This window comes from Octodon degus, unplaced genomic scaffold, assembly GCF_000260255.1.
Source record: "Octodon degus isolate 3935 unplaced genomic scaffold, OctDeg1.0 scaffold00104, whole genome shotgun sequence".
Classification (NCBI taxonomy): Eukaryota; Metazoa; Chordata; class Mammalia; order Rodentia; family Octodontidae; genus Octodon; species Octodon degus.
Window position 1 is genome coordinate 9572524 of NW_004524680.1, and position 23389 is coordinate 9595912.

At 41.6% G+C, this 23389-nt stretch overlaps 1 protein-coding gene across 3 annotated transcripts in view; it reads left to right on the plus strand.

Annotated features, from left to right (window-relative positions):
- The window catches only part of Fam135b (family with sequence similarity 135 member B), a 266786-nt gene that overhangs the window by 177422 nt on the left and 65975 nt on the right, over nt 1–23389 (plus strand). The window lies entirely within an intron of this gene.

Consider the following 23389-nt stretch of genomic DNA (forward strand, 5'->3'; position numbering starts at 1 on the left):
ACAAAGGTTGGCAGGGAATGAGGGAAAGGATAAAACAGAGGAAATCTCCCTGATGGCCTCAAGTATCTGTTATATGAGAAATTTCTTCTGAGATCTGTGACCTGTACTGTACCTGTACTTGATATGGTATTGTGTACTTAAAATATTAAAACATAGACCTTAGATTAAAATGTTGTTAGGATAAAAAAGAAGTAAAACATACATTACAAAAAAGCAGTTAAATAATATTTTCCTGAAGAAAAAAAATATAGTTAAGGATATAACTTAATATTGTAGCAATTAAGAGGACAAGAGCTCATGTGTTTCCTCTGCACAAAAATTAAATTTTCTTATTTAAATGATCACCTAATTTCATAAAATCTTACAGTAGAAATAACATGTTGCAGTGTGGTACCTGGGATAGGATGGGCTTTGAGTCTACAGTGTACTACATTAATTTGTGTATGAATCCAGTGTGATTCTACAAGTAGCATCTGAAGGGCTCATGTAAATCTACAGAAATCAGATTTTCACACTTGAGTGTATGGCCTTATTCCCTTGTGCACTTCTCTTTCCATTGATGAAATTGCCTTGATCCCTGTGGCTGTCTTTGAACACCTGCTCCCTACCTCTGTCCCTAGACAGAGGATGATTCACATGCATTATGTTTATAGTCTACACTATTTCTGTTAGTATAATGACATAATGTTACAGCTCACCATAGCACATAGCCAATGAGAGCCCAGAGCTTGCTTTCCTCTAACTAAACAGTCCCAAGTGGGGATGATGGGAGACAGTGAAACCTGAACCTTGTTGCTTATGTCCCACTTATGCCCTAAACAAGTTTTGGTTTCTATCACTGCAGAAAGCTGTTTCACAAAGGTTCAGTGTTAGAAATGGAAGCAGGCCTTTCAGTTCTTTCTTAGAAATCTCACAATATTGGACCTTGACTTTAATCCAGAAATTTAAAGATTTGAAGTTTTCTCAAATGTATTTATAAGGTCACTGCATTTGCGCGCCCAAGCAGTTGGTCCTTCTCTAACACAAATTCCGTTTGTGACTTATTCACAAATGGATTGTGGATGTGGATCCATTCCTTCCCAGTTCTGTGCTATTTTGAAAGTGTCTCAGCTGCTTTTCATTCAGCAAGTGTCTCATTGCTAAAATAAAATACCTGATGCTAACAAGTTAAAGGGGAGAAGGTTTATTTTAGCCTCTAGCTTATAGAAGGTTTAATTCATGATTGGCAGGCTCTGAGACAAGGTGGCATGGCAGAGGAGAAAAGTTTGTGAAGTGACAGGCAGATGGCAGCAAGTCTTCCTTCTTCTTTACCTTTTTATTCCATTCAGGATGAAAACTGATTGGTAGGTGCCACTCACACCAAGGATGGGTCTTTCATCAGTAAGTACATCATCCACACTCAGAACTATGGAACATCAATCAGTGGAATGATTCAGCATCACACTTTTATGATCTGATATTTCACATGATTCTGTCACTCATGATCCAATTATTCTCAAAAGTTCTACATAGGAACACATGAGGCTTTGAGGAGACATCTAGATAAATGCAATAACAATCTGTTTCTGACCCTGAAGTGACTCATCAACATCACTTTATGCAAAGCTCACTTAGTTCATCTCTAAGAATTGCGGAAGTTCCAAAATTTTCAGCATTTCAGAAAAGTCCAACTTCAAATTCTCCTCTGAGATTTAAGGGATGCTTATAGTAGCCAGCCCCTGTAGAAATGAAAACAAATGTAAACACTCCTGATATATAAAGAAATGAGATAAATACTCTCATTGTCAAAGGACAGGATTGGGCAATAGAAATGAGACCAAAGCAAGACCAGAGCAAACAGTAAAGCCCACAGATCCATGTGTAGGACCTGGAGCAATGTGCACCAAGATGTGAAGGGCCTGAGTGCCCTGATCCTAAGACACAATTTGTGATTGTAGCCCTTGTGGCTTTTCTCTTGGGCTGTCATTGCTCACTCATTGCAGCTTTCTTCAGATCATCCATATTCAAAGCTTCTCCAACTTTCTTGGTCTCCCCCATAGTTTAGGTTTTAGACTCTCAGCCTTAGTGTCCTCTCAGGCCACAATGCCTGGCCTTGCAGGCCATATCCTGAAATCTGGGAGGAAGCCTCCTGATCCTACAAATCTTGCATTCTGCATGCTCCTAAACCAGAGCCATATGGGCGACAATCAGCATTGGTCACCTGCTGGAGAACTAGCCATGTTTTATTCTCTCTTGGCCATAGAATAAAAGTGCCTGGATTGCTGAGCACTATTAGCCCAATCCCAAGGTGCAAACTCTCTAATCCACCTCCATTCTGGAATATGGTGCCCAAGATTCTCTTCTCAAACCTAAGTCTGATTTCACCTTAACAATTTTTTTGGCCACTTTTTATTTACTACATGTACTATGAACATATATAATACATGCTACAAAGATATTTTTTAAAATTTAACTGTCAAGAAAGTGTATAGTGTTATAATACAATGGCACATTGTTCATAGTTTATTTCAAATTGGTTTGCTTATCACCCATTTCAATTGCTAGAATCTTGCTTGTTCTTGTGACGCCCTCAAGTCATTTTCTGTTGTGTTGGTCCAAAGTACTTGTTTTTTATGTTAATTTTTTTAGCACCAGCATTCTCTGTCCCATCTTTGCAGCCATTGACTTTACTAAATCTTACGTTCTGACCAAAATTGAATCTGCTGGGATATTTGGTCTTGATTATCAAGGTACAGATGACTGAAATTTCTCCACAGTGTCCATGCCATCACCTCACCATTAGACGACCTTCAGCTTCCTTCTGCCAGATTAGATAGGCTGCTGACCTTAATCTTAAGTCTCCTGCAATATCATTGGACATTAGCAAACTAAAGACAAATTTTGCAGGCAGAGTATAAATGTCATGGAATCCAACTGCCCATATATTCCTTGTTCACAAATGAAACCTCCAGACTGTGATCTTCTCCAAGTGCATTGCAGTCAACATTCTGATCTTCTGAGTTCTGACCAGAATGAGGGTGACCACTAAGAATGATGTTCTTCCATCATGAGCTCTTCTGTGACTCACAGAATTCTAGGACAGCTTCTATTGCTTGAATCTTCTGGGTTGTTTCCAAAATCCTCCCACAAGTAACTACAGAGGCTTCTGAACCACGTGTTCCAGTAGTCACTGCAGTGACCCTACTTCTCCCAATATCTGCCTTAGTTACCTTCTCATTGCTATGAAAAATATCTATCACACACAAAAAGGAGGAAGGGTTCATTTTAGCTCCTGTTCTGTATAGATTTTAGTACATAATTGACTGGCTATAAGCCAAAACATCACAGCAGAGGGGAGTGGAAAATGAGAAAAAAAATCCTGATATGGCAGTGAGCCATCCTTATTCATTCCCTTTGTATTCCATCCATGCTGCAAGCTGTTTGTTTGTGCCACTCACACTCAGTGTAGGTCTTCCTTCAGCAAATCCATTATCCATTCCCAAAATTTGATAAACCAGAGGACAGATTAAGTATCATACACCCATGATCTAGTATCATACACCCATTGTCCAGTCACTCCCAAAAGCCTGATTGTTTAATTTCATGAGGCTTTAGGGGTATATCTTGATATGAGCCATAACAAGAAGTAATGTTCAAACTCTGAGACAGAGATGAAAGCTGAGATGGATAATCAGGTACCAGCCATCAGAGAGAAAACTGTGACCCATTTTCTCCTGTCCAGGTAATAACCAGGTCCAACACTGCATAGCTTCTGAGATCAGATGAGATCAGGCGTATTCAGGTGGTATGGCTGTAGACTCAATTTTCTTTCAAAAATCTCTGATAATGCTTGAAACATCAAATATACCAGTGTTCAGGCACCATCCCATAATTCAAGTTTGGCTTTGAACGTAGCCATTTTATCTGCTAATTCAAACACAGTTCTCTTCCTCCCCTAAAGGATGGGTCAGTTTGATAAGCATGTTGAATATGTCCTACAAATAAATAAGCATGTGATGCCGCCCATTGAGTATCACTGAAATATGCAGCCAGTAGTATGTCTCTAAAAGAAATCTCTGGGGTGGCTACCACAACTGAGAAACTCTAGCTTGTGATCTACATTTAGAAAAATTATCTCACTTCTGTTTTCAACAGAAACCATGCATGTTTTCACACAGATGCATGAACAACTTGAGTTAAGAACATGTGCTTTAATATGGCTGATGATTTCAGTAACATCCTGCAAAAAGCTGCTAAGTGTGGGTTATAACACTGTTTAGACTACAATTCAGAAGCGATCTCACTTGTACCAACACAAAATGTCAAGTACATTTTTTTGGTACTGGGAATTGAACTCAGGACCTTGCACTTGCCAGGCAAGTGCTTATTCTACTGATCTATCTCCCCAGCCCTGAAAAGTACATTTTAATGACTAATCATTCAATGATTTGAATAGATCTTGAGCTGCAGTGCTGGTTGGCAGTAAGAGTGCACATAACATGTCCTCACACTCATCCTCTTGAAAAATAAATCACGTAAAAAATAAGCACTGTTGCTTTGTTGTCAATATCAGTGGCTTTATCAAACTTACTTGAATACCACAGCAACTCACTAATCTTACACAACGAAAGTGCTGCAGTATCCTCTAAGATTTCCTCTGGCTAGTCATGGTGCTAACCAAAGGAAGATCACATGCCTGAAAAGCTCATAATAAATGTCCTTAGTAGCAGGTAGGATCAACTCTTCATGAATTGGAAATGGCTTCTTATGGTTAGCAGTGATATCATTCACTAAAAATAATCCTCTCAGTATAGACAGTTGATGAACAATTCTTTCAATTCTTTGTGTTCCTACATTTTTCTTTTGAAAAGCTCCCAAAGCTTCTATTATAATATCATGTGCTTGATATCCACTTGGAAAAGTAGTTTTATGCCTTCATTGGTTGGCGCATCAGCATTTATTGTAACAGTCTTAGAGAATGGGAGTCACATGCTACAATGAACGGTTATATTTTTGTTGGAAATTTTAGAGCTTTCTGCTGTTTCATTAGGAAGTCTTTATACACCCTCAATAAAATTTTTCAGCAATATTTTTAAATCACTTTGACCAGGCTTATTAAAACTGTGACTGAGACGAGACAAGTACACAATGAAAGAGAGGTTCAGATGGAGTGGTAAATGGAATAATAGTTGGACCACATGGGGAACTCAAGTAGGTGTTAGATTCTAGCCTAAAGCCATCGAACACAGCTGTACAGTTGAAGTACATCAACTCACTTGCCACTGTAAAGGCTGCCACCACGTGTATCTGAGTCATCACTTGCCATTCAGTGGTAGACTTTCATGTAAGTCTGCAAGTAATTGATTGATTGTAATCTCTGTGCAGTCAAACCTCTTTGCTAATGGCAGTCCCTATTTGTGTCTATTCCCCACTGCTAGCATCACTGCCTCAGCTCCACTCAGATCCTTCGGCATTAGATTCTCATAGGAAGTACGCAACTTAGTTTCCTCACATGCACAGCTCCCAGGAAGATATATGCGCCTGTGATAATTGATTGATGTTACTAATATGATAGCTGCCAAACTCAAGTAGTAATGTGAAAGGTTTGGAGTGGCAGTGCTACAGGTGAAGTCTCATTCCCTTGTCTGCTACTCACCTTCTGCTGTGTGGCTTGGTGTTGGAGACCCTTGTTGTATTATATTTGTCTCTATGTTTTTCTACTTGTCAACCCCTCTCTTCCCACTTGCTCCCCCTCTACTTTCCTGGTCCCTGCCTCTCAGGTAGGGGTACAGTGGTTTTGTGGCTTGCATCCGGGTGTCACTCCAAAGAGTCATGGTCTCATAGGTGGCGTTCTTTGGAAATGGCTGACTCCAATGTATGTGAATATGAATTAAGGCTATGTGACAAATCGGGCTCGGGAGATAGCTTGGTAGTCTAAGCACCTGCCGGGCAAGCATAAGGACATGGGCTTGATCCCTGGTAGTGCATGCCATGCCAGTGCCAGCCACTGAAACTGGGTTTAGTGGTGCATGCCTGTAATGCCAGTGCTAGGGAGGCTGAGACAGGAGGATCACTATAAGTCCAAGCCGCATAGCTTGGATCCTGTACTAAATAAATTAATGGATATTTGATAACTAAATAGGTCTTGCTTAGTACTTCATGTGGATAATGGAAGCCCTAACCTGAGTGTGGGTGCCACCACAGTACAACTGACCTGGATAGAATATAAGGAAGCAGAAAGGAGGCAGGCTGCTGCTTGCAGTTTGCTTCCTGCTTGCCAAGCCATGGACTGCTTTTCCTCTGCAATGCTCCTCTGTTATTCCTCCCTGATTTGAAGCCAACTGACAGTGGATTGCAACTTCTACAAGCTGTGAGTGAAAATAAACCTTTGCTCTTTTAACTTGTTGGTGTTGAGCATTTTGTCAAAGCAATGAGATAAGTCACTAGAACAAATGGTGACTGCGGACCCTTGTGCCATTATAAAATTGATGTTCATTATGGCTACTCTTAGGACTGAGCTCAAGTGACTAGGGCAGAAGGCAAAGGGAGAGTGAATACCAGTGCAGTGGTCCAAGGAAAAGTGGAACGGTGGCTTGGCAAGGAAACATCAAGTATAGTGGAGTAAAGAGATGTATGGTGGCCAAGCTGATTAGGAAGGAGAGAACTTGCAGGGAAGTGGACCCAGTGCTTTCTGCAAGCTAGCTGCTTATAGAGAACTGGAAGCTCGTTTCACACTACTGTTGGAATGGCTGAAACCATCCCTTTTGGGTGACCCCAATTTTAAGCAATTCACCTCGTAAAAATGAGCATTTTACTGCAAGAAGCTTTTTTAGGATAGTGTATCTTCCGAGAATAGACTCTTACTCTCTTTTGTGATGCTGTCGGACTGAAGCATGCTTATTTATTCTTCAGTAGGACAGTGGCACAGTCCTTACCTTTTTGTGTGGTGCTTTCCTTGTGCACCTGAGAGCTCCTGCCTCTTTTTATCTGTCCTTTTCCTGCATTGTCAAGATGGCTCTGCAAGCATGCTCAAATGCCACAATGGTTAATGGGCTTCCTTTGCTCTTCCTGAAAGCACCCCACGAGGACAAAGTCATTTATCTTCAGGTTTACAAGAAAATCATTCTCTCTGTCAAGGTAAGTCTCCCTACTTCTTCAGGAAGGAGACAGGTGACAAAATCTATCAATAGTCAGAATTCTAGAAAAAAAAAAAAGGATAAGGAAACCTACAGGCGAACTGACATTATCCAGAGTTCTTTGTTGTTTATCTGAATTAACAGGGTATTCTTGCTGTCAGAGTACAAAGTCTGAATGAGGAGGAGCAAGGGCTGAAGGAGATGGGGCCCCACAGAGTGCCTGGGAAAAGGAGTGGGCATTTTGGTCAAGTCCTGTCACCTCATCATGTGATCTGACACCCACTAGCCAGGCGAGGCACTTGTAAGAATCATCTTGATTACTTGCTTGCTTGAGAACTAGTGATGCATGATGTCACCAGACAGGAGGGCGACAGAGGAGAAAATTCATAATTTTACAGCCAGACACACTCACACTGAGGCTGAATGTACTCATCACTTGTATTGGTCTCTCATTTCACAAATGTGGATAGAATTGTCTAAACTCTGTTGGATGCAAGATGCTTGCAATTTAGCTAGAAGCAGAGACATAGGCTTCTCGCTGTCAAGGAGAAAAAGTGCCAGAAAACACACTAATTCTTAATAATCATTGCCATGAATACAAATCTGTGATTGTGGAGAATTCAGTACACACTTTATGGATGAGGGATCTTTCCAGAGGAAGACAATTTTTGGCTGTGATCTTAAGAGGTAGCCATGAGAAGGGGAGAAAGAACAGGCCTGCCATACACAGTGGTGTGAGGGACAAGAAGACACCTGGCTGAGTAGATGATGAGAAGCTGAAACTGTGATCACTTTCCCCCTCAACTTGTCAATCAGGATGGATGTATCTGCTGATTGATCTGCTCACCAACCCAATTCAGATGGAAACTTCCTTATAGTTAGTGCAAAGATGATCCATGGATTTGGAGTAGTTTTGGAGGGAAAGGGTTGAAGGATAAAAGACTCATGTCAAAAAGGCCCCAAGGAGGAAAAATCAAGTAGGATGATGGATGTTAAAGCTCCTGGACATCGGACCTGGTGACAAGAGGATGCAGGACAGGTGGCAAGGCTATTCAAGTGGGCAGGATCTTTCTACTGCTGGACCTTGCATAATGGGTATAAGGTGTTAGCGAATGGGCTTATCTTGAAGGGTGACTGTGATTGCTGAACATGGTAGGACCTGAAGTACTTGGTAGCAAATTTAAACTTGGTAACCTGGAGCTAGTGTTGTTTTCCTTCAGGTAAGCCTGCCATCTTATCTGAGCACCTGCCTCTGCACATGTCCTTGCTGATTTCTGACCACCTCCCCTATTCAACTGTCCTAGCAAGGTGATACACTGTCCATGAACATGGTCCTATATGTAAAATGAGAGGCTGGGTGCAGTGGAAGGCAAGGACCTCAGTGTGTGGGGTAAGAGAAAACTAGAGTGTTGGATTGATTGTGTCTTCTATCTCTAATGTGGCTGAGTCTTTCTGTTTCAGGCCTAGGTGAATAGTCTATCAAGAGTGCCAGAACTGGTTCACCAAACACTTTCTTCAGTGTAGATATTCATCACAAAGTGTGAGAAAGCCTTCAGCTACAGTCAGACCACAGGTTGCGTGGGTGACATGACCAACTCTGTGAAGATGTATTCAGAGAAACTGCATTAGAAGATGAACTCTGAACATGAAACATCTTACAATTCACGCATTTGGGAGGACCAAAGTGTCTCAGCAGTTCTTGCTCAATGACAAGCATTAGTTTCTGATTTTGCATGAAATATTGGTTATTCATGCAGTTTTTCCTCTCCAGGCTGTGGAAGTGCTTCCTGTGACATCCTGATGGAAATGAATAAGGACTTTGCATTTTACTGTAGAATTTGTGAAAATAATACCAAGATAGGTGACAAGGTTTTTAAGATTCCACAACTGTGCCCAAAGGTGTCCCTACTGCCTGATCCCAGCAGGGACCACTGCAGGTGGTGACTCAGGAAATGCTTGCCCTGGAGTATGGGGATGGGTGCAGTGGCTTTTAGGATGCTCTGCAATGCTGTCCATCCTTCCCAGACAGGTCTGAGGAAGAGTTTCTCAGATATTCTCAGTTAGGGTTGAGGGCTGTTATTAGCTTCAGGCCAATAACATGGGGAAGAGGAGAAACAAGCTTCCCTTACCATGCCTGATCCTCGGGTCTCTCCCTTTCTAACTCTGGGGCCATAAGTACTTGATGTCAGCATCACAAAGCAAAAGATCTGGCCTGGAGACCCTGTCAGAGAGTCACTCATGTGGGAGCCCTACAGACCCGTGACAGACTCTAAAAAAATACAAAGCAAACAAACATGTGTTACACCAAGGTACTGAAATTTATGAGTCTAATTCATACTAATTAAAATAAATCATTCAGTAGGCTAGTCAAAACAAGGAAATTTGACACCAGAATGGAGACATGGGATCATCCTGCTGCACAGTGGCAGAACACTGAAGAAAAGTGTCATCCCTGAGAACTTCAAGGTTGGCCCACGTAGGGCACATGTCTCAGCCTCAGCAGCACTGACATTTTTGGCTTTATAATCTTTGGTGGTGGAAGCTGTACCTGCATTCAGGGTGACTGGCAGTATCTCTGGGCTGCACGTATGAGATGCCAGGTGCATCTATTACTTAGTTGAGAACCAACCGTATCTAGACAATGACAGATACCCCTGGGAGAGAAACTCGCCAAGGCCGAATCCTATGTTCCAGGAGAAGAAGGTGAGAAATAGAACACTGGCAGTTTGTGCATGCTGCATGTGGCCGTGCTTGCTGAGAAAAAACAGGTGAATCCCAGAAAGAATGGACTGTTTTTTTCCAAACAAACATACAGAAGACAGAGCTTCTATGCAGAAATTTAAAGACTGGCAGAGCTTGAAAATCCTATTCCTTATTGAACAGAAACATGAAGACTACATTAAAACAATGCCCAGTGAACCAAACAACTGAACCCTGACAAAATCCAGTAGCAGACTGGCAACATCTAGAAAAAGTTCTTGGTTGAGTATAGTGAGGCTGACAATGACCAAACCCATGGCTTTTCATTCAGGTGCTTCATTTCTACTCCCCTGAGTTAATACAGAGAGACCAGGAGGCAGACAACTGAACACACTAACCTGACTTAAGATCTGTGAATGTGTTTACTAAGACAGAAATCAGAAATTCAGACTGGCAGTCCACTTGCTGGCTCAGAAATCTGTAGCATGAGCTGGCAAGATAGATCCGCGGCCTAAAGTGCCTGCTTAGGCAAGCATAGGGACAGCAGCTCGATTTCTGGCACCACATGCCACGCCAGTCCTGCCCCCGAGGTGGGCAGAGTCGGCCAGAGTCTGGGCGTAGTGAGGTAATCCCAGTGCTGGGAAGGTTGAAAGCAGGAGGATCAGCACAAGTCTGGGCTGTATAGTACGACCCTGCAACCACCCAATACATTAAAAATTTAAAAAGAAAGAAATATGTATCATTAGAGCATCCATAAGCTCAGGGGACAAGAATGTATGACAGTTCAGGTTTGGTGTCAACTATGTTCCTCTACTGCACCAAATCAAAGAAATGGCTTTGAGTTCTGCCCTCTTCCTGTGTTGTTAGTCAGCTTACTGTAACTAACAAAAAAAGAGAATATATTTATTTTGTAACATTTTAGAAAGTCTATATGGCAGAGAGTTGAAAGCGATGTATCTAATCCTTATTGGGTTTTCTATATACCTTTATATAATTATCCCAAATGTTTGCTATTTACAAAGCCCTATAAATAACATATGGGGAAATTTTGTTTTTATTTGTTTTTCCTAATTTGAATATTTTTATAGTTCTGCTTTGTTTATTTTAAAATTTAATTAAGTTTATTGGTACAACTTAGATATAAATAATGATCACATTTACTTATTTCTTTATTTAGGTACTGGGAATTCAACTCAGGACCTTGCACTTTCTGGGTAGACCTTGTACCACTGAGCTATATCTCAGACATGATGGTCATATTTATGATAGGGAATTTGATACAACTTGATTTGTTTTTCCCATCCCCTATCCTCCATTCATCCTCACTTCCCCTCCCCATTCACAAAGCCCTGTGTTCAATTTATGCCTCTTTTGTTACTTTTTTCTTTCTCTTCCCTCCTTTCCCCCTACTCCCTGCCTGCTTCCCAGTTTCTTCCTGTTTCACATTATCTACAGTACCAGTTGTTCACGCTTTCAGTTTCTCACTTCACAATGATAATGCAATATTTGCACAAGTGTCTGATTTATTTCACTCATGATTATGATTATGGTCTCAAAGCCCATCTATTTAGCTATAAATGTCTCAACTTGAATTTTTATGGCTGAGTAATACTCAATTACATAAAAAATATCATTTTTCCCATTCATTGGTTGATGGGCATTTGGGTTGCTTCCAAGAATTGGCTATTATGATTTGTGCCACTGTATACATGGATGTGAATATACTGCTGTGGTGAAAGAGATAAGTTATGGCAACAACGCTTTTCACAACCACATCTGACAAATGAAATACTTTGGACTCAATCTTACAAAGCAAGGAAAAGATAGCTACCTTGACAATGACAGTACTCTAAAAAAAAAAAAGAAAGAAAGAAAAAGAGGAAAGATTTATCTTTCCAGAAAATGGAAGGATATACCTTGCTCTTGAGTTGGAAAAATGAAAATAGCAAAAATGGCCATATTCTCGAAATTTTGAGACAGATTTAATGCAAACCCAAACAAAATATCACTACCATATCTCACAGAACTAAAGAAAACCTTCCTAGAATTCATTTAGCACCAGAGGAGACCTGAAATAAGCAGAACAATTATGTTCAAAGGAAAGATGGGGGAATCACAATCTCTGACTTAAAACCATACTGTCTAGCTACTGTGATGGTACTGGAAAAGAAATAGAACTGAGGATCAGAGGAACTGATGAAAATATGCAGAATCAACTCTAAGCATAGCCACTTGATCTCAACAAAGGATCCCAACACATTCACTGGAAGGATGATAGCAGCTTTGATAAAGAGTGCTAGAAAAGTGGCTTTCCACATATCAAAGACCAAAACTAGACCCATTTCTATTGCACTAAACTAAAATCAGCATGGAAGAAAGATCTAAATATTAAAACAGAAACACTAAATCGGCTGGAAGAGAGAATGGGAAGAACTTTGAAGATATAGTTGTAGGCAAAGACTAGGAACAAAATGCTGGTCATAGAGGGATTATCACAATCAAAAATGGGGGTCTCATCTTATTAAAAAGCTTTTGCACAGCAAAGGAAATCATCCATAAAGTGAAAAGACAACCCACAGAGATAAGAAAAATATTTTCCAGCTATTCTTCAAAGAACTAGTATCTATAACATATAAAGAGCTGATAAAAATCAGATGCTCTGAATTCAAGGACAGTAGAAATCAGTGTGGAGCTTCTTCAAAAAACTAGAATTACAGGTACTATTTGACCCACTTATTCCCCTTCCGGGTATTTTCTCAAAAGAGGAGATATTTATGAAGAGAAATAGTTAGTTCATTTGGTCTCATTGCTTTAGAGATTTAAGCCCATCATGAGGCACAATGATTTCGGGCTGTCATGGGGATTTTGAGGCAGAGGAAACTATTCACCTTATGGCTGGAAACTTCTTGGGAAGAGAAAAGTATAAGTTTCTCACAATCTCTAAAAGTACTCACCCCAAAGACCCCAGGCTCTCTCTGTTGGCCTCGCTTCCTAATGGTACCATCTTCCTCCCAGAAATGCCTCCCTGAAGCCCACACCTCAGGCTCTGGAGCACAGTCAACATGTAAACTACAGCAAAAGATTGTGTTCCCTTGCCAACCTCATGACAGGCAAGGAAAACAAGAAGAGTAATTCTGAGCAGCTAACAGGGGGCTTAAGGATACTACTGAAGTGAGTCCAGTGAAACGGAGCAAAGATCCAGAGAGCACCAGAATTTGTGTCTAACTCAGAAACCTTTCATGGTTCAGATTTGGCTTACAGAGAGTTCCCCAAGTTTTCATGAGTTGAAATTTAATTTTCATCATGAGAGGTTAAATTAAGAGGGTAGAAGCTGAATCTGGCTAAGGTGTTGAGCGATGGAGCTTTTGGGAGCTGATTAGGGACAGAGACAGTCACGAGGGAGGATGCTGCGTGACAGAATCCTGGTGGATATCAAAGACACACAGAGACCAAAAGAGAGACAAATGAATGTTCTGAGATGCCTTGCACTGCCTTATAGCTTGGCCAGCCATGAGACCCTGCTCTAAAGTGTGCCCTTGAATTCTGTCTTAGTTACATTTCTCATTGTTGAAACAAAATACTTGGCACCCAAAGTTGAAAGAGAAGGTTTATTTATTTTGCAGTTTGTATATATTTTGTACTTTAATCAGCTATTTCCAAGGTAGGGTGGTACATGGCAAAGGGACAATCATTCATGACAGCAAAAGACAGCACAAGAGATAAGACAGAGGGAGACAAGCCTCTTTCTATCCCTTCTATTATATCCAGTCTCCTGGGATCAGGTTGGTTCCAATCCAATCAGTGGACTGATCCAGCTGTCACTCACCCTTAATCCCAATACCCTTAATCACAGCATTGCATTACACATCAATCACATACTCTAGATTCAGCCACCTCCAAAAACTGTGCAGTCCCCCCCCCCTCGCCAGGGACTGCATGAGGCTGTGGAAGAACATCTAGGCTTGGATCATAGCAACTTTGGACCTCCAGAACCATAAGGTGAAGTGAACTACTTTTAAAGAACAAAATCATCCAGTCAGTGTGAAAGCAGAGTAAGAACCAATCTTTTCCAATTTTTCTATAAGGCTTTCACTTGGCTTGCCCAGTAGGAAATGACCATCACTATATAGCCATGTCTGCCGCGTATTTCATTTCTCTCCCTTCCTAATGTGTGTGATTTGGTCAGTTACCCTCTTCTTTTTCTACTGTATTGCCTTGTAAAGACCAATCAGTTCATGTTTTCAAGTCCTAGCTTGTTGGATGTAAAAGCATCACACTCAAAATAATGTTGAGCCCGCTGCCTACCACTCTGGAATGCTGCAGTGTGGTATGAATGGGAATGTGAGATGTGCGTCATTCCCCTCGAGTGCAGGAGCCCTGGGTGTGGGAGGAATGCTTGTGGTGAGAATGCCCATTAAGCCTGTGATCTGTGGTGGTGTTTGCCCTGTGACCGCACAGTGTCTACAACATCACACCCTAAGAGTACAGGGACAATCTCTGCAGCCTTGCCTGATCTACTCTGACCATAGCAGTGGATCTCTGCAAAAAAAGAGATGAAAAGGCTGTGTTCAACAAAGGCTGGGAGTTTGATTTGTAAAACCATTAGTCTGTGGTGTGGCTTAGAGATTCATTATACCTGGAGGGCTTTAGTGACAAATGGCCCAGATCCTGGGAGGCCTCCATTGCCAGGCCCAGACATACCTGGACATGGTGATTTTCTGACTCATTTTCTCACAAAAATCACCAAAGGAAAGAACACAGCAGAGGTAACATGGAGAAAACAAGCACTGCTAGGGACCCTCTCCCTGGGAGCTCTAAATGTTTTCCCTGATAATGAGACCACCCAACAGGAGACTCCATTGTGCTCAGTGTCACCAATGTATGTGTGAGTGTGGTCCAGGACACCTGCATGCAAATGTTTGTGTTACACCATTATGTTGGCAGGGAGATAGAGCCAACCTCATGCTCACAGCTGTGTTCTATTGTGAGGCCAGACATCAGATTAATAGGAGAGGCCAAAGCAGCTAGGCTTAAATTTGCAATCTTCCTACCTCAGTCTTCCAGAAACTGGGATTACACATGTGAGCCACCACATCTAGCTGGCAATCACATTTCAGTAAGAAAAATAGCACCAAAATTTCCAGAAATTGCCTGGGAGTACAGCCCAGAGTCCAGACTCAGGTAGTGCATTCTGGTCTCCAGACTCCGCTAATGAATGTCCAGAGGGAGGAAAGGGGGCCTTTCACCTACTGATTGGAGTGATATTTGCATTATACCTGTATAAGGCTCTGAAAAAAATATCTGGTCTGCCACTGACTGCAAGGTAGAAGGATGACCCAAAAATGTGCCCAAGGAGCTTTTGTTAGGAATTTTATTTTCAGGCAACCAAATGTTTAGAATTATCTGTCTCCGTTCCTACAAAGGCCCCTGCCCTAGAATTGGGTTTCCAGTTGTTTATGTTCTACTTTCAACCACTACCTCTGTGTGAGTGTGTGTGCGTGTGTATGTGTACAAATATGTGTTCATGTGTATACCCATATGTGGGATTTTAGGCAAGCCACTTCCTGCTTTATGCCTGAGATAAACTCTTTTATGAAAATTAGCAGATAATTTTAAGAATAAAGCGTTGATTTGGGATTAAAAGGGAGTTAACATATTAAAATGCACGTGATGGTGAAAGGCACCAGGTTTGCCCTCTGTAGCTATCATGCATGGGAGCCTGTATGGGACAGGTAACATAACCTGACTATCGGGGCAAACGTGTATCACCTGAGGCCATGAACTGTGCGCTCCCAGAGGGAAGGTGCAGAGCCAGGAGAAGAGCTGACCTGTGCTAAAGCCCACAGGAGAGGGAGGAAAAAAGGGAATGGTGAGAACAGAAGAATGTGGGCGGCAAATATCTAAGGATGGCATTGGCTTTCTGTCCTGACCAGCGGTACCACAGCATGGCCTTCCCTCATTGTCTCAGCCATGCTTCCCTGTAGTCTCTTAGCCACGAGGTTTGGCACTTACCCTGGTGTTGTGGTCTATACGGTGTGCTTGCCGAGGACCCTGCTGCGTGCACCACGGTTCTAAGCCTCTGCACCTACTGACCTCTGTAAAGTAACAAAGGCAAGAAATAGACACCTGGCATGCAAGCTTCTGGGATCACTTTCCAGGCTCAGCAATTCTAAAAATTACAGAACTATAAATTATATTTTCCCCAAAATTTCAGCTGTTCTTCTTGTCAGTGTCCTTACTTCTCCCTGAATAAAAAACAGGGTGATAGATACTTGAAAACTGATACCTCCTATATCCAATCTTATGTATAATTGAATATATTTGATAGTTTCTATCATCTTGAAAAATCACTTCTCAAAGATTGAAATAATAAAAGATCCATCTAGGAACATTGGTGTGATATTACCTTCTGTTCCCATGGAGACCGAATTGCGAGTGGAGACGGCCCTGTGGTTATTAATGGTAGTTGCCAGAAAAGATGAGTGTTGGCTTAGCCCAGCAAGTGAGCCCGTTGTATTTATCATTGCTCACAAATGTGTTCAGTGCACTTGTTTCAACTTTGGTTTATTGTCAGAATTTTAGAAATGGTTTCGTTTCCAGGTTTGGGCGGATTTAATTTCCGCAAAAGGCAATAATGCTGGAGACAAGCAAGCAGCTTCTTTGGCTGCATCGCCTAGTCTGAAGAGGCGCCATTCCTGTGGGTGGGGGGAGGAAGCAGGGATGCATATACTGCAATGTATGCTCAGTGGCTGTCACACAACTAGAAGGCAACAAAGAAAAATACACTACTTAGGAAAAAGGAAAGGAAGGTGGATGTTTAGGGAACAAATTGCTATGTTCTGTGCTCCAGGTTAAATGTCAGCAAACAGCGTCTTTTCCACGTTTTTTAATAGCCATGAGCAGAAATAGGCATCCTTCTCTATGGATGAACATGCTACAGATTGGCGAGGCTGGCATCGTATTTTTGTTTGTTTGTTTGTTTGCAGTATCGGGGATTGAACTCAGGACCTTGAGCTTGCCAGGCAAGTGCTTATTCTACTGAGCTAGCTCCCTGGCCCCTGGCCTCCTTTTCTAAGGGAAGCTATTGGCACTTACATGCTAACTGACCTCTGTATACTTCTGACATGTTTTTCTCTTTTGTGCGTGCGCCGTTATTCTCTAACTGTGAGCAGAACATATTGCCAGCCCCGTGAGATTCTGCTGGTGGTTCTTATGGTTCATGCATTTAGAGAGATTGACACAGAGTAACTATTGAAGAAACAGTAGCTCTTTTACCTTTTTGTTGTTGTTATTTTCCTCATTACTTTTAGTACATCCGCAATTAGAAATAATGGAAGCGTGATTACTGCTACTTTTTTCCTGGGCACGAATGATAATTTAGTTAACTCAAGAGCTTCATTTACATGTAGTCTCATTTTACGGTCTCCACAGTCTCCTTGCTCACATACTTGGAAGTAATCTGAATTATTATATTTCCATAAATACTACTTTTCCCTCCATTAATGTCTAGCCAATTATACCTAGTATGAAGCAGTGGGTGCATAATTAGCATGTCCTCGATAATAGTCTCATTATTTGGAAGAGAGGTCATCTTGATTCAGAAACGAGAGCGGCTTAAAAGCCTGCCTAGACAGACGCCTCAGGTTTCTGGTCTCGCTCCCATGCTATTTCACAGCAGTCATCGACATCTTCCCGCATTTGATCTCTCTTGTGGCGAAAGGTCTGCAGGGAAAGGACCGTGCATCTCGGGAACACGGAAGCGCTCCCGCTGCCTTGGAACGGGACGGAGCTCGCTAAGCACTGTTACACGGAAGAGTGCTGAGGATCTTCCTCTCAAGGCAGTCCCGAGGCAAGAGATGTCTCTCACTTTACCCAGGACAGTACTGGGATTTCAAATCAGTTCTCCCAACTCTTTTTTATTTTTTCTTCACAATATACATTGTGTTTTATTATTTTTTTTATTTTACTGAGAAACAAATAGCAATGAGACAGTTTAAAACAGATTAGTAGGGCAATTTCAATAATTAATATGTTGCATATTGTTGTCTTCATAGTGGTTATTCATAGCACTGCTTGTCATGTCAAACCAATTACTGCCATACTGTCTCTCAAGTAAATGTTTGTTTATAAAATAAGGGTAACAAATGGCTGACACTGCAAAAATTCTCCCAACTCTTAAGAGACCTTTGAAAGGCTGCATTCTGTTGTCGAGCTAGGACTATCCAGACAGATATAGACAACTCTAGCCAACAAGGGTGTTTTTGCACTTAATTGCTCTCTTTGTAGTTGTAGACTGTAAATGAAGTTTCTGGACTTTTGCCCTATGGGGACATGTTTGAGGAGTGCGAAGAAACAAAGAATGGTACGTGTGATGTTGATGAAGGCAAAGAGTAGAGGGAGAAGGAGCTAACTTCTGTGCATTATCTCATTTAAGTCTCCCAAGAGTATGTGCTTATTAGTGTTTCTACATTGTCATATGCTTCAGGAACCAAAGGCTACAGGAATTGTGCTTATTGTCCCTCAGCACAGCTGTGGAGTGCAAGAGCTGGCAGGTGTCATAGCCCAGGATCCCAGGAAAGCTCTACAGCCTCCTGCTGAGGTGCCCACAGGCCTCAGTTTCCACCTGGACCAGTTGGCTTGCACTGTAGCTCTCTTCCAAGCAGAGGGCTTATGTGGCAGCCCTTATGGCAGTGAGCACCAGGTCAAAGGTCCTCGGGCATGAGGTGGGACATCGGGAGCTGATGGGCATTGAAACTGCTCTGCCTCCCAGTGCAATCTTGCTCAGAATCCTCCCAAGGTACTGGGAGATTTTTTCTCCCATGCATGAGGGAAAAAAAGCACAAAACATAATCCCCTTTCAAAAGCTGGAAGCTTTCTCTTGACTGTGTCTTATAGGCTCCAAAAGTCATTGTTTAGCAACTTGAACTGTTCCTTCCTTCTATCCTTTAGTGTGACACTTGTTTCACTGAGGAAAATTTTCTATGTTCTGCAGACACTGGAGTCCTTCATTCTCTAACCTTTAACATCTGCATAAGTACTTGGTACTCAGTAAATATGTGTGCAGGTATTATTAAGAATTATTATGAAAAAAATATCACCTTTCGATTGGTCAAAACTATCTTCTTTTATTTCAGCACTGCTTTATCCCAAGGGCTATAAATCTCAGTAGTGACTTTGTAGACATTTTAGTGTAGCTACTTCTATCTTAGTTTGCCACCTGTGCCTCCAGCCAGGGCCTCTCCCTCCTGGAGGAGACCTGAGCAGAACCCTCTCAGATGCAGTTCCCCGGGCTGCTGTCGCTGCACCCGGCTGCATGTCTGCAAGTGTAGCAGTGTGTTGCATGAAGCTTACTGGGACAGTGTGCGCCTGGATTTAGTATTGGTATCTAGCATCACACCTCATCACTTTGCCATTCCCTTTCCCTCCCTGGCTGCCTCTCAGATGGCATAGAGTGTCCTCTTCCTTGCTGACCTCATTCTCTTTCCCAAGGGAACTATCAAAGAAATCAATGCTGCTCCTGCTTGTCAGAATGGCTCCAGGGAATGCTCTAAACTTTACTCAGCAGAGCTTATAGGATCTGAGCCATTCTTGGATTACGGCAGGAAGTGTGGAGAGCCCATGCAGGAAACTTTCTCCACGTTGCTTAAATTGTACTTTCTTAGAATTACTGTTAATGCCTCAAGTAATGGTTGTGTGATTTGGGGATTTTCTCTGTCCCAAAGTATTTTCTGCCCTTTGCTTCATTTAATGTTCACAACACTTTTGTGATTTGTTTATCTCTTTCACTGAATGGGAGTCTAGAATTTGACCTGCCTAGGGCTGTCCTGGTAAGAGCTGAGTACCTCATTCACGACTCCAAGTTTTGTTTTCTATTTGCTACATAAGTATTGAACCCAGTGAAGAGCCAGCAAGGTAGCTCAGCAGACTAAGTGCCTGCTTAGGCAAGTTCGGGGACTGGGGTTCAATCCTAGGTACCGGGACAACATGTAGCACCAGCCTGCCCTTGGACTCACTGAACTGGAGACCAGATCTAGGCATGGTAGTGCACACATGTAATCCCAGTGCTGGGGTGGCTGAAAACAGGAGGATCACTATGAGTCCAATCTGCATAGTGAGAGTCTGTACCAAATATATATATATTTGACCCCAGTGGTCATAGAATTGATTGATAAAGAATGTGACCCCATAAAAACTATTCAGATCAGTCTCTTTCTTTCAATTAACCAATTAGATAATATCAGCTAAAATATTAAGTATTATTTACTGTTCTCTGGCCTTGTATTAAGCTTTTACACTCATCATCTGGTTTACTCTTTCTTAGTACTCTGTGGAAGGAAGCTATCAGTAGTTTCCTTGTTTTACACAGATAAAGAAATTTATGCCTAGAAACGTGAGTAGCTAGCCCAGTGCCAGATGGACCATGGATGGTGGTGGAAGTATTTGAGCCCAGGCTGAGCGAGGGTCTTAGCACGTTTTTATCTGTGTTGCTTGCCAAATGAGCCACCTCAGAATACCTTTCAGTTCTTCTTTCATATATCTATACCCTACAAGCTCAAATTATTTTTGTTATTTTGTTCCACATGCCTTCCCTCTTCTGCTGCCCAAGTGTAACTCTCTGTTGTTTTTTATCTGGAGAATGTTCTGCTTCTTGCCTACCTCTCGCCTGATCCTTCTCTTCCTGCTCCATCTCCCCTTATGGCTAACTTGAGGCCACATTCATCTGAGGACAAGCCACGAAGAAGTTCTGAATCTCTAAGTCTAAACTCATCTTCAACCATATCCCTGTACATACTTTCTCCCAAAACTCTATCACTTCCATTTTTCACTTCGGCAAAAGCCTGTCCTTTATAAGTGCCTTTCTTCTTCCTGTTTTTATCTGTTTTTGTGAATATATGGTAGTCTTTCACACAGCATTTTTTTTACTTGCCTCACAATGAGAAAGACATCTTTCTTTGTGTTACAGTAGCATATATGTATCCATGTATAAAAAACACTAACCATACTACACTGAAATCATTGTTCTGTGTGTTGCCTCATACACTAGACTAAGGGTCTCCAGTGTAAAAATCACATGCACATAGTCTTTTTACTTCCTAATAGCATGCTGCTTGGTGCCTATCCCTGAAACAAGATTTGATAAATAATTCCTGAATAAATTCACATATACACCATGTGAAGCATGCTATGTATATTATTCTATGTAGTTCTATAATATGACTATCCCTGGCAGAATGACAAATTTATCTGTTAACAAAGGTAAATTTGAATGAGAGAAATGCAGAGAAGTCCAAAGATGAGGTGAACGCATTTGCTTACCATGATCTCTCCTGAGGAACAGTGTGGAGCTGCCACCTGAACTTACCTATGCCAGGTGTGATGAGGTGATGGTAAGAGGAGGAGCACATCCAGGTCAGGACAGGGATCTGGATTCGAGGAAAGGGCAGGCTGAAGCTTGGTACTTGGGTTAGACTCTACAATAGAGTCTTCGAGAAGACCACACAGGGCCCACATGAATGTCCCCTTCACATGTGGAAAGTTTCCATTCCAAGCTTTGGTGCTATGGAAGTGCTCTTATCTATAGATTCCTGCTGCTCTCAGAGGGTCCTCTAAGGGAGCCCCAGCCTAGCAGAGCATGCTCCTTCCCTTTTGACAGCACCTTCCAGTCCACCACTGTTTCTTTTTACCCCTATCTTCTTCTCTACATGAATCTGTCCTTTACTTGCTTAAATCCACAAACAGCAATTTGCAAGGCAGATGAACTCCCTCCACACTTGAGCTTTAACAAGCCAAGATCTTATTTCCAAAATATGTTTCTGTCAGTTCTGAGAACCAAGTGCTAAAGCCATGAAATACACCAAGTTCAAGGCAAGGAATTGTATGGAACGGAGAACAACACAGGAAGCTAAGGGTTCTCCTTTCCTGTCCTTCCATCTGTCCACCTCCTGTAAGTCCTGAGTGTGACCTACCTAGGAGAGGAAATAAATTTGCATTCTGTTAACATACTGACACTAATAAAAATAAAGAAATGAACTATGCCCACATTATTTCTATATCTGAATTCCTGCTCACTACTACTTGCAGAACAACTTTGGTTCCCTTGATACGTAATTTCATCCCATCAATAATCATGCACAGTTAATATGTATCACCCCAAAGCATTTTCCACGGAGAGATCAGTGCCACCCAGGATGAAGGCGCTCTGAGGGCTCACCACCCTTGCCCAGGATCTCCAACTGGACAATGTGCATTGGCCCCATATGAATTCAGGCTGACCCAGCGCTTGGAGCTCATCTCGCTTAGCACACAAACTTTCACCAAGTCGGTGACTATTGCATGATTTTTAAAAATAATTTTATTGAGAAATGAATAGCAATGAGACAGTTTCGAAACTGATTAGTAGGACAGTTTCAATAATTAATACATTGCATATTGTTGTCTTAGTTTTGGTTATTCATTGTGCAAGATGCAGACATGCTATCCTGTCCATGGACACTATTAGAACAAATCTTTCTATTCACTGAATTAAGAGAAAGTAGCTGCATATCTATCCTAACTGTTTTCAATATACAGATACAAAACGGTCATTCATTTATATCCCCTTTTTTGTTTTGTTTTGTCAGAGATGGGTATTCCATTGTCATTTAAATACTGTAGGTGCGTGAATTCAGCAAAATATTCTAATATAGTCCAGTATGCATGATTTTTAAGAGGCACATACACATCAGATTGAATTGAAGAAATGATTTTTCATTTCAATCAAAACTTTCTACAACCCGGATTGTAAAAATAAAGGGATTCATCAAAAAGTACTTGTAGCCTTTAATGATCTGACAACTAAATTGCTTGTCCAGTTTGAGTTGTACAATGTTACTCTCAATTAGTTTAAATATTAAGAATGCAGTTAGCCAACTGCTAGCAAAACTCCTAAGTGGTACATACAGTGTGAAGAATTGCTTTTGATGAAGTACAAATAGTAATAAAGTACTAAAAAATGAAATTGTCAAGGCTACACATGTCTCAACAGACAGATCCAGCAGTTTCTATTGTGGACTGTCAAGTGTTCCCTATACTGGGATGATATATTTACATTACACCCTTAGCTAATGTATCTACCATCTACCAAGTCATCAGTAGAAGCAACTGTGAAAAGGCCTGTGCCTGGCATATGATGGTACTAAAATACTCTGTGCATAACCCTTGAGAGGTCTGTGTACAACACTGACAGGCAAAATGAAGAGAGGCCATTGTGTCTGGAAGAAGGCAGGGAGGTGCAGTTCTGTTTCTTTCTTACTTTTTTTGGGTGGGTGTCTCATTTTTGTTGGGTGTAGGAAAAAAGCTTCTAGCATGGCTTCCAGAATGGCACCCAACATCAGCACTTTCAAAGCCTCTTCTAAAGCGTCACCTGTTGGTGTTTTAGAATTCTAATGGTTGTGGCCCCATCTACACCACTGAACTGGCTAGTGTACACTTCTTCTGTGTCCCCTTAATAAAACATCTATTTGCCAGGTGCTTAGCCTTCACTAGATTCTCTTGTAAGCATCTGGACCTGTTTAAGCTGCTCTTCACCACACTGC